The sequence below is a fragment of the Propithecus coquereli genome, unplaced genomic scaffold (assembly GCF_000956105.1).
Source record: "Propithecus coquereli isolate 6110/MARCELLA unplaced genomic scaffold, Pcoq_1.0 Scaffold67, whole genome shotgun sequence".
Classification (NCBI taxonomy): Eukaryota; Metazoa; Chordata; class Mammalia; order Primates; family Indriidae; genus Propithecus; species Propithecus coquereli.
In genome coordinates, this window is record NW_012152729.1 from 3,451,025 (window position 1) to 3,461,253 (window position 10,229).

Consider the following 10,229-nt stretch of genomic DNA (forward strand, 5'->3'; position numbering starts at 1 on the left):
AAACAAAAAACCCACAAAGCTATAACATATCTAATCTGGGTTCCAGAAAAGAAGAGAACTGAGCCAAGATTTGAAAAGATAAAGGCTGAGAATTTCTAGAACTGATGAAAGATACAAATTTAAAGATTGTTGAATACTGACATCCCATGCCAGATAAATAAATTTACACAGAAATACATCATAGTGAAACTGTAGAACACCAAAGAAGATCTTAAAAGTAGCTATAGAGAAAAAACAGATTACTTTTGAAGGAACAAAAATCAAAAGACAGCAACAATGGAAGCCAGAAGACAGTGGGAATAATATTTTTGAGAATGAGGACTAAATAGAGGCATTTTAAGAAAAAAACAAAATGTCATCAACAAAGACTCATTAAAGTTGGGCATCTTTCAAGCAGAAGGAAAATGATTCCATATGGAAGGTCATATATAAATGAAGCAACAGTGAACAAAGAAATTGGTAAATATATGTGGAAATCTAAATTAAAATTGACTGTATAAAACAATCAATTATGTCCTGTGGGTTTATGGCCACTGTGAACCAAAACCATGATACAGGATCAATGAAAAACTGAGCTTAAATAAGGACTGGTTCATGTATTTAAAGACATAGATTGAGAACAGTAAATAAATAAATTGTGGTACATTCAGGCACCACATATAATGAAAGGAAGGAAATGGATTAGAGCTACATTCTAAACATGATAAACCTCACAAAAATAATGATGAATGAAAGAACATATTGAGAAATCCAAATAGAATGATTTCATTTATATAAAGTTAAAAACCAGGCAACCTTTAAGTATAAAGTTATGAGATACACACTCTTTGGAAAATCTATTAAGAAAAACAAGGAAAACCAGGTTTCCTCTGAGGAGAGGGAAAAGTGTGTGAGCAAAAGGGTCCCCTGAAGGGGGTTTCGGGTGTGGGCAACGTTCCATTTCTCGACTTACTGATGGGCTGCACTGAAGGTGAGACGGAAGAGTCATGTATGACTCTGGTTTTGTGGCCAGCCCAGTGAGGTTCATTGTGCCATCTACTGAGATGGAGAAAATTGAGGAGGAGCAGGTTTATTTGGGGGGAGGTATGTGTGGAATTAAGAGCTCTATTTTGGCCACAGTGAGTTCCAAGCAGAGGGATTCAGTAGGCAGTTGGCCATTTAAGCCTGGAGTTCAGGGGAGATGAAAATTTGGGAATCAACAACATATGGACAATAAAGTTATGGGACTGGATGAGATGAAGTGTCCACAAAAAAGATTCCATGGAGCTCTCCACTGTTTAGAGGTCGAGGAGATGGAAGGTAGGAGGAGAACCAGGAGTATGGGGTCTTGGAAGCCAAGTGAAGAAAGTCAAAGGGTCCTTGTTGTTTATAGACTCCATAACCCATAACCATCCTCGACTAGAGCTTGGGGCACCCATTGTCTCTCAGATACTCTCTCCATGTCTCACCCGGCCCAGTTTTACCTTTGGCCTTAGGCTTCAGGGCTAAGTCCTCCACTAAGGACACAGCCTTCATGCTAGTCTGTGTCTACTAAAAACGCCACTTTCACACCTTTCTCCCTAGGGAGTGTGATCAGGGGCTGTAGCGACACTGGCCACTCCAGGATCTGCTCCTCCGTGTGGGCCTTGGGCTGCTGTTGCAAACCTCTTCCTGCCGCCAGCTGGCTTCCACTAGATGAGACACAGTCACATCCTGGTACAGAACCACTTGGTCCTGCGCAAAGTGCCTTCCCCAGGACCCTGCCTCACTCTTACCAGGCTGACAAATGCCAGGCAGGGCCACTGGCTCTTTCTGGACACAGGTCATCTCCAGGACCAAAGCTCTCTCTCTCCCTCAGCACTGGCAGCAGCACAGCCCTCACGTAAGGTGCACGTTGGGGTGCTCAAAGGGGCCCCAACCCAAGGTGAGGGCTTAGAAAGGACCTGAGGGAGACCTGAGTCAGACTGGAGCTGAGTGTTAATGAGCTTCAACACTCAAGAGCAATACAAAAGCAAAATGGGGTGAAGATACTTTATTCATTGCTTACATAAGATTGAAAAAATACTTCAATTGTCCGTTTCAAAGGTATTATTTCTCCTATCCAAGTACTAACTAGGCCTGACCCTGCTTTAGCTTCCATGATCAGGGGAGACTGGCGCATTCAGTGTGGTATGGCCATAGACTAAAGGTGTGATTTCTAAAATCTGGGGTTGCTATGGGAGAGGGGCCCATTCACAGCACTGCAGTGGTTGGCTCAGATCTCTGCATAGAATGGGCACGCGTGTGGTTGCACACACCCAGGCAATTCATCCGTTCCTCCTCAAAATTCTTAAATACCGCCTCGAACCAGGACTACCCTTAGCCCCCTAAGTTCCGGTGTACCAGAGGTGCGGGTCCGCTGACTGCAGCTCTGGAGGCGGCTCCACCCGGGCTCTGGGCCTTGGAGAGGATGCCAAGCCCCTGAGGAATGGGGACATGGTCCGCGGTGGGTGAGCCCGAGCAGAGTGGCCCGGGAGAGCAGCCCAAGGACCGAAGCGCAGGCCCCTTCTCTCAGCTCAAGGTCCGCGCCCTGGGCTGGAGGTGGGGGCAAGTGGCAGGCTCGTCACAGAGGAAGCGCGGCCCTGCCTAGCCCGGCTCTGCCGCAGAGTCAGGAGTCGTGGTCAGCCCAACTCTGTCCTGGCCATTGTCGCCGAGTCGCAAGGCGCAGGACACCCAAGCCGCGGACAGCCGCGCGGCCATTCCCCGCAGCGGGTCCACACCCGCAGGATTTCCCGTGACGCCGCGGGCACGGGGCGGGCCGCTAACGAGCCTCGCAGCTAATCCAGAGCCACACGGTTCGACGCGCTGTCTCCATGACAACGGCCTGGGCGTCTGCTCCCCACGGGGAGTTCTGAGACTGAGAAGATCATCTTGCAGGTGCAGTCGAGGCCCAGAGCGCAGGGGCAGGAGCAGGGAGACTGGCCGAGGCCTCTGGTGCCCTAGTGTCCCCCGAAGCCTCTTCACACCCCGTTCCCCGGGTGGCCAGGGGGCGCCCCTCTGCTGGCGGAGCAGAGAATGAGGGACCCAGCAGGATCTTGTCCCTGCCAGGGAGAGCCAAATGGACCCGTCGTTAAGGCCAAATGACTTTCTTGTCGCCTGCTCTATCTTTGACATCCACGAGCATTGGACCTTCAGTTCCTCACTCGACCTGCCGTGGTTCCAGCCTTCTGGCTGGGGCCTCCCCCAGAACACAAGAACATCCAGGTTCCAAGCACTTAAAACGTTCCTGAAACTGTCCCACTCTATGGTTTCCACGAAAACCCGCGAGAAGAGATGGGACCCAGCGAACGTAGCCCGCCCAGATCCTATAATGTTAAGCTAGAGAATCTGTGATTCCTGGAGCACCAGGGAACCGGGGTCCTCTGACGGAGGAACAGGACTGGGGCGCTGAGCGGGGGCTGCGTAGCTTCGGCCCTCCTCTCTAGGTCTGAGGCCGAGCTGAGAGTCCACCCCGCGTACACCCCGGGAAAGCGAGTCCCAGCACCCACTTACCTGTCCTGAAATGGGACCAGGCACTTGCTTTGTCTGGACCTTCTCGGGCGTCGGTTTCCAGACCGCTGGGCTCGAGCGCCACCTGCCGTCCTCTGCAACTCACTACTGCCCTAAAGTCATCCGCATGGCCGCGATAATGCGAACTTTAATTTGGCAGTTTCCGTCTGCCAGGACCGGCTAGGAAATTTCCATACATTATCTTAACTGCATTTAACAACCTGTGAGGTAGATATTTTCATCCCTATTTTACATGTGAAGTAAGAGGTTGAGAGAATTTAAGAGATTTGCCAAGGTCACTCAGCTACCAAGTGTCAGATCCAGGATACACCTGGCCTCTGTCCCAGGAGCTGTATACCTTCCCATGTTACAGTTGAGTCCCTGGTGATTCCGTCCCGGAGGATCCTCCAGGGGCCCTTCTGGCCGGCCTATGACCCTGTAGGCTCAGCAGAGTTCTCCAGCAATCTCATGCCCCTCTGCGGACCACCCATCAGTCTTCAGCTGAGAACCTAGCTGGCGCTGACACTTGTCTGATGACCCAACACTCTGCATGCAGCCACCACACAAGTACCTTAAACTGCACCAGCAAATGGTTTTCTTTTTCTTTTCTCTTCTGTTCTCTTCCTCTCTCTCTCTTTCAACAGTCTTGCTCTGTCACCTGGGCTAGAGCAGTGGCATCATCACAGCTCACTGCAACCTCAAACTCCTGGGCTCAAGGGATCCTTATGCCTCAGCCTCTGGAGTAGCTGGGACTACAGATGCACGCCACCACCCCTGGCTAATATTTGTATTTTTTGTAGAGACAGGGTCTTGCTCTTGCTCAGGCTGGTCTTGAACTCCTGGTCTCAAGCAATCCTCCCACCTGGGCCTCCCAGAATGCTAGAATTACAGGTGTGAGCCACCGTACCTGGCTGCAAATTGTTTTCTTATACCCAAAAGATTCAGGAACTAATTTTCCATTAATTAATATATGCATTTATATGTTGTAATGGGCATCTTCCCCCTTCCCACCCCACAACATCCCTTCCTCTCAGAAATAGCACCATCTTTCTTTGGGGAAGGTCTTCTCCCTCCTCTATGAAGTGCTGGCAATGGACCAATCACAGCCCTCCATGTTACCCAAACCAGGACAATTAGATTCCTCCCCTGGATATTTTAGGCAGATGCTTAAAGGAATCCTTTTCCCTTGGATTGTAGCAGAGCTGTGAGAATTTGAGGCCAACTCTCAGAGAGGAGTCCAGACTGCAGATTGAGAGAGAGGAAAGTGAGGAAGAGACAGCAGATGGAAGAGAGGATAAGAGAAAATGATGGGAGGAGGGAAGGGAGAGGGTGCAACAGAGAGAGAGAGAAAAAGAGAGAGAGAGAGAGAGAGAGAGAGAGAGAGAGAGAGAGAGAGAGAGAAAGAGACAGAGAGAGAGAGTTCTCTCTGTGCCAGTCCCAAGTTAACTAGCTCTGCAAGCAGCTCTAGCCCTGATGTTTCATAGTTTAATTACATGTACCAATAATTTCTTCCTGTTATGTCCTATGTCAGTTTAAAATGGGTTCTCTCATTCTTGCAATCAAAGAGTCCTGGATAATATTCCCATTACACTAACCATCCTCAAACTCAAAATAATCAAAACAGAATAAAGCTGGCTTCCAAATACAGTTTAATTACACTTTTTATTTTAAGTTAATTATAGAATCACAAGAAGTTGCCAAAGTAGTACACAGAGGTCCTGTACTATGACCCAGCTTCCTCCATGGTGGCATCTTACATAACTCTAGCATATTACCAAAACCAGGAAATTGATATTGGCACAACACACTTAACTGGTCTATAGACCTTACTTGGATTTTACCTATTTTGTCTATACTCTTTTTAAAAATGTCTTTGTGTATAATTCTATGGTACCTTATCTATCACATGCATACATTCATATAACCATCATCCCATTCAAGATATGAAATTTCTATATGGTCACAAAGAAACTCCCTCGTGCTACCGTTTTATAGTGATGCCCTCCCTGCCTCCTTCTCTAATCCATGACAACCGCTGATCTATTCTCCATCTCTCCATTTTTGTCATTTCTAGGATGTTATATAAATGGAATCATACAGTATGTGAGCTTTTGAGATTGAATTTTTTTTTTTTTTACTCAGAATAATACTCTTGAAGTCCATGTGAGTCCTTGTGTGTATCAATAGTTGACTCCCTTTCATTGCTGAGCACTATTCTATTGTATGCAGTACAATTGTACTGTATGGAAAACTATACCGCAATTTGTCATTAGTTCAGTCTAATGAAAGTTTCTTATTCAGATATTGGGGGGGGTAGACTAAAAAAAATTAGACAGTCTCCCAGACCCACACAATGAATTGTGAGCATCTGGGACCTTGTCATAGATACATTGAATAGGTTTGATTTTGATCAGATTCCTGACCATTACTGACCATTTGTTAGGTAGAGGTGAGAGTATGCAAGTGACACAGACCAATGATGACAAAGAGTAGAAACTACAACAGCAGGAACTTAAGGTTAGGGATTTTTCCCGACCAGGAGTATGCTTGGAAAGTGGAGATTATGACCTAAGGTGAAATTTTCACCTACTTTCCCTCATTAGCATGGTAAAAATCACACCCCCTAGCACCGTGACTGTTCTGGAGCCAGTCATACAAGCACAGAAAATGAAATGGGAAGGTACATGATTCTGGGAAATCTCCACCCACTCTCCCCCAAACATGAATATTCCACGTCAACTTAACATATTATTAGGGATTAGCGTGAAGGACAGACCCTAACCCTGGGATGAGGCTGTTCCTTATTGGGACAGTCCACTCTCTACTGACTTTGAGAGTGTACTATACTTTCTATACTCTTTAAACTCAAGGTCTTCTCCACTCATGGGGACAGACCTGTTCCTCTCTCTGGAACTTACTTTCACTTTGCAATAAAAGCTGCTTGTGTGGAAGTGCTTCTTGTCTGTGATCACTCTGTGGCACCCGCCCTGCTTGTGATTCTTCCCAATAAGGAGCCAAAGAACCAGGACAGCTCTCTCAAAACCCACCCTAACACCATACCAGCCACCCTCAAGTTTTCTGAGTTCTTGCTCCTCTGGATTTCGTCACAGAACTTCTCTGGTGTTCTCCTGCCACCCTGGGCCAAACTGAAGGTCTGCACAGACTGTTGAATCACCTCAGCTGCGGTGACTCAGGCCAGAGCCAGGTGGCATCACCTGGGGGCAATGTAGTTCCTCCAGGTAACAAGGGCCAGCTGTCAGGAGCCCTCACTTTGGGCTCTTGTTCAGCCACCTGGCTCTCTCAGAGAGGCCCTCCTCAGGCCAGCCCCTTGCCCCCTTGTTTATCACACCTCCTTGTTTGTCATTTAATGAGTGGGCCCCAGGTGTGCCCCCACATCCCATCTTTGCCCTCTGTGGCCTGGTCTCTTTCATCCCAGGCTTTCCTCATTGGCTTGGGGTCATGAAAAACATCTACCCAAGGAAGGCTTTCCCCAGATACCTCTGTGCCCCCAAGACAAGGATGTTCAATGACCCTAGGACATGGTTGGCTGTGGGGACGGTATTAATCCCAGTAGGCCCTCCAAGATGCAAATGACACCTGAGGGCTTTTGCAGCCAAGCAAAGGAATCTGCTTAGAGACCAGAAAGTGGACAAAATGAGCCAAGGACAGGATAGAGGAGGGTAGAGAAAGAGTGAAGGACTAGAAATTAAACAAGATTATTCTCACATTATATTTATTGAATTACCGATGTTTGTATTTGAGTTTTTAAATAAACTTGCAAGTTAATTAACTTGTAAATATTCTAGTCGAGGTGGCTTTTGATCATGGCTAGTGTCCTCCAACAAGATACATGAATCCAAGGGGCCTGGGCTAGATTGTCGCAAAGCCTGAGCCAGCCAGGGTCACAGTTATGGAGACATCTGACCACCAAGCAGGCTGTGTCCGGGGGGAGGATCTTACCCACTGTTCATGTACCCAGTAAATGTGTGCCCAGTTAACTGGGCTGAGTTTATGAAATAAAGGCTTTGCTTTATTATAAAGAGTAATGTGTTTTGAGATCAGCTAGGTCAGATCGTTCACTTTATAGATAAAATAGAAGCCCCAAGTGGAAAAGGCACAAGAGGAAAAGGAAGAATATGGCGCAGGAAGAAATAGATGCATGTGATCAGCTGGAGGGGATTCTTAATTTACATGGTAGCATTAAGTTTTTTAAAACTCTGCCGGGCGTGGTGGCTCAAGCTTGTAATCCCTAACACTTTGGGAGGCTGAGGTGGGAGGATCACTTGAGGCCAGGAGTTCGAGACCAGCCTAGGCAACATATTGAGATCCCATCTCTGCAGAAAAAATTCTTTAAAAAATTAGCAAGCCCTGTCTAAAAAAACCAGTGGTAATTTAAAAAATTGCTAGACCGGGCTTTGGTCATTTGCATTGTTTTCTTCACTTCCTTTTCCATTTTCTTTTCAGCTCTATTTCCAGGTCTGCTGTTGTGTGATCTCCAACAAGTGTCTTTCCCTCTCTGGATTTCTACTTTCAGTTGGTTCTTCGTCTCTGCCTGGATCTTTGCCTGGGCTCATGGCCTGGCTGAGCTGATGGCCACCGACCCGCCAGCATCCGGGACGCCGCGCCCCGGGCGTTTTCTGCACCTCCCTGCGGAGGTTTGGGGACTACGCAGCATCAGCTACGCGGCTACCATGGCGACCCGCCGGCTGGTGTATCCCCGGTTACCCCCTAGCGGGCATTTTGGGAACCTGCAGTTCCATCATTTCCTGGGGAGGTGTGTTCTGCTCTCAGCTCAGTCCGGAGAAGTGGCTCGCATACCCGGCCCAGGTACTATCCTGAGCCTGGACCCCGCCCTCCCTCTCCAGCCATTCTGGTTTCTCCGCCTGGGGCCGGCTTCTCTGGCTTTGTTGCCCAGGCCCAACAGTCCTAACCTCCCATTTCTTCCAGCGGGGGTCCTGGGGACTTAAGTAGAGCTGTCACCCACAGAGAGCACTTCCAGAGTCCCTCTAGAGCTCAAAAATCCAATGTGATACGGACTTAAACACCCTTCACTGGGCGAACCCCCTAGCAAACGCTGATTTAGACTTCAGCTTCTAGAGCCACTTGTCCAGATGGGCCGTGTGTCTCTCCTTGGAATGAAATCCTACACGCAGTGCAGCCTGGCCGGAATCCAGGGAGCCACTAGTGCGCTGGGTGGGTGGATGGAGGGGACACAGGAGCTGGGCATCGCATGCAGACAAGGCAACTCAGCACCCGACTGGGGGTGCTCAGTAACGAGATTGGTGGCACAGAGTGGGCTGGGAGCACCACGTGGGGTGATCCACCCAGCCTGAGCTGGGCAGAAAGTCTGCCTGGAGGTGAGCCTTGGAGGATGAGTAGGCGTGTGGGCTGGAGTAGAGAGCTCAGGGATAGCTTTAGGTGAGTGTGGTGGGGGGATTTTCGTCAGACTCTGCCTTTCCAAGAGTGCTATTCCTCATCAGGTACCTCTTTGCCCTTGTCACATGCAGTCCCTTTTACCTGGCTGTTTTTTTTTTTTTTTTTTTTTGAGACAGAGTCTCCTCTCACTCTATCGCAAAGGCTGGAGTGCAGTAGCAAGATCACAGCTCACTGTAGCCTCGAACTCCTGGTCTCTAGCGATCTTCCTGCTTCAGCCTCCTCAGTAGCTGGGATTACACGCCTGTGTCACCATAACCCCGCTAATTTTTAACAATTTTTTGTAGAGATAGGGTCTCGCTATGTTGCCCAGGCTGGAACTCCTGGCCTCAAGTGATCCTCCCGCTTTGGCCTACCAGAGTGCTGGGATTACAGGTGTGAGCCACCTCGCCTGGCCCAGCTGCTCTTAGCTTACTTGCGTACCTTGTGAATTTATTCATCTTTCAAGACCCAGCTTAATGTTCACTCCTTTCTGGCATCTTCCTAGAACCACCCTTTCAATCATGCATTTATTCCACAAACTTGTATTGAGCACCAACAAGTGTTAGGCCCAGGGTGTGGCCCTATGTTGCAACTTTCTGTTCACTTGTCTGTCTCCCCAGCTGACCCAGATCCCTGGCAGGCCAGGGGAGGCCACATTGTGTCTTTTATTAATTCTTAGCCTTTAACATTCACTCCCTGAATGAATGAATGGATGGATGGATGGATGGATGAATATAAGCACAGCTTCTCCTTGTAAAACACCAAACAAGAAACACCTCAGTTAACAGAGCTGGTGCTCTCTGACTCCCAGTTCTGTCCCCTTCCATGGTCCCAAAGGTATTTGGCTGTATGTTATTAAATTAAAGTGAATTAAAATTTGCTTGAAATAACCACAGACTCCCCCGCTCTACTGAGCCTGCAATGACCAGATTACATCTCCTGCAGGCACAGAAGTTTGACATTTCATTGCAAAGTCATTTTCTTCTCATTTCCTTATGTTGCTAAAATATTCTATTTCTCTTCACTTCCCCTTTGTGTCCCCATTACTCACGTTTAGTTAAATTTATCTGCTGCCATTTAATCATCTGAGATAGGTTTGCTGGTGTGGCTGTTCCTAGGGCACTGCCTTGCCTTCCCAGACCATCTGTCTACTCCTGGGCCACTCTGAGAATAGGATCCAGACCCCTCCCCCAGGGGACACTGTTTTGGGGATATAGGCTACCCTTGGACCCTTTTTAGTAGAGACGGGGTCTTGCTCTTACTCAGGCTGGTCTCAAACTCCTGACCTCAAGCAATCCTCCTGCCTC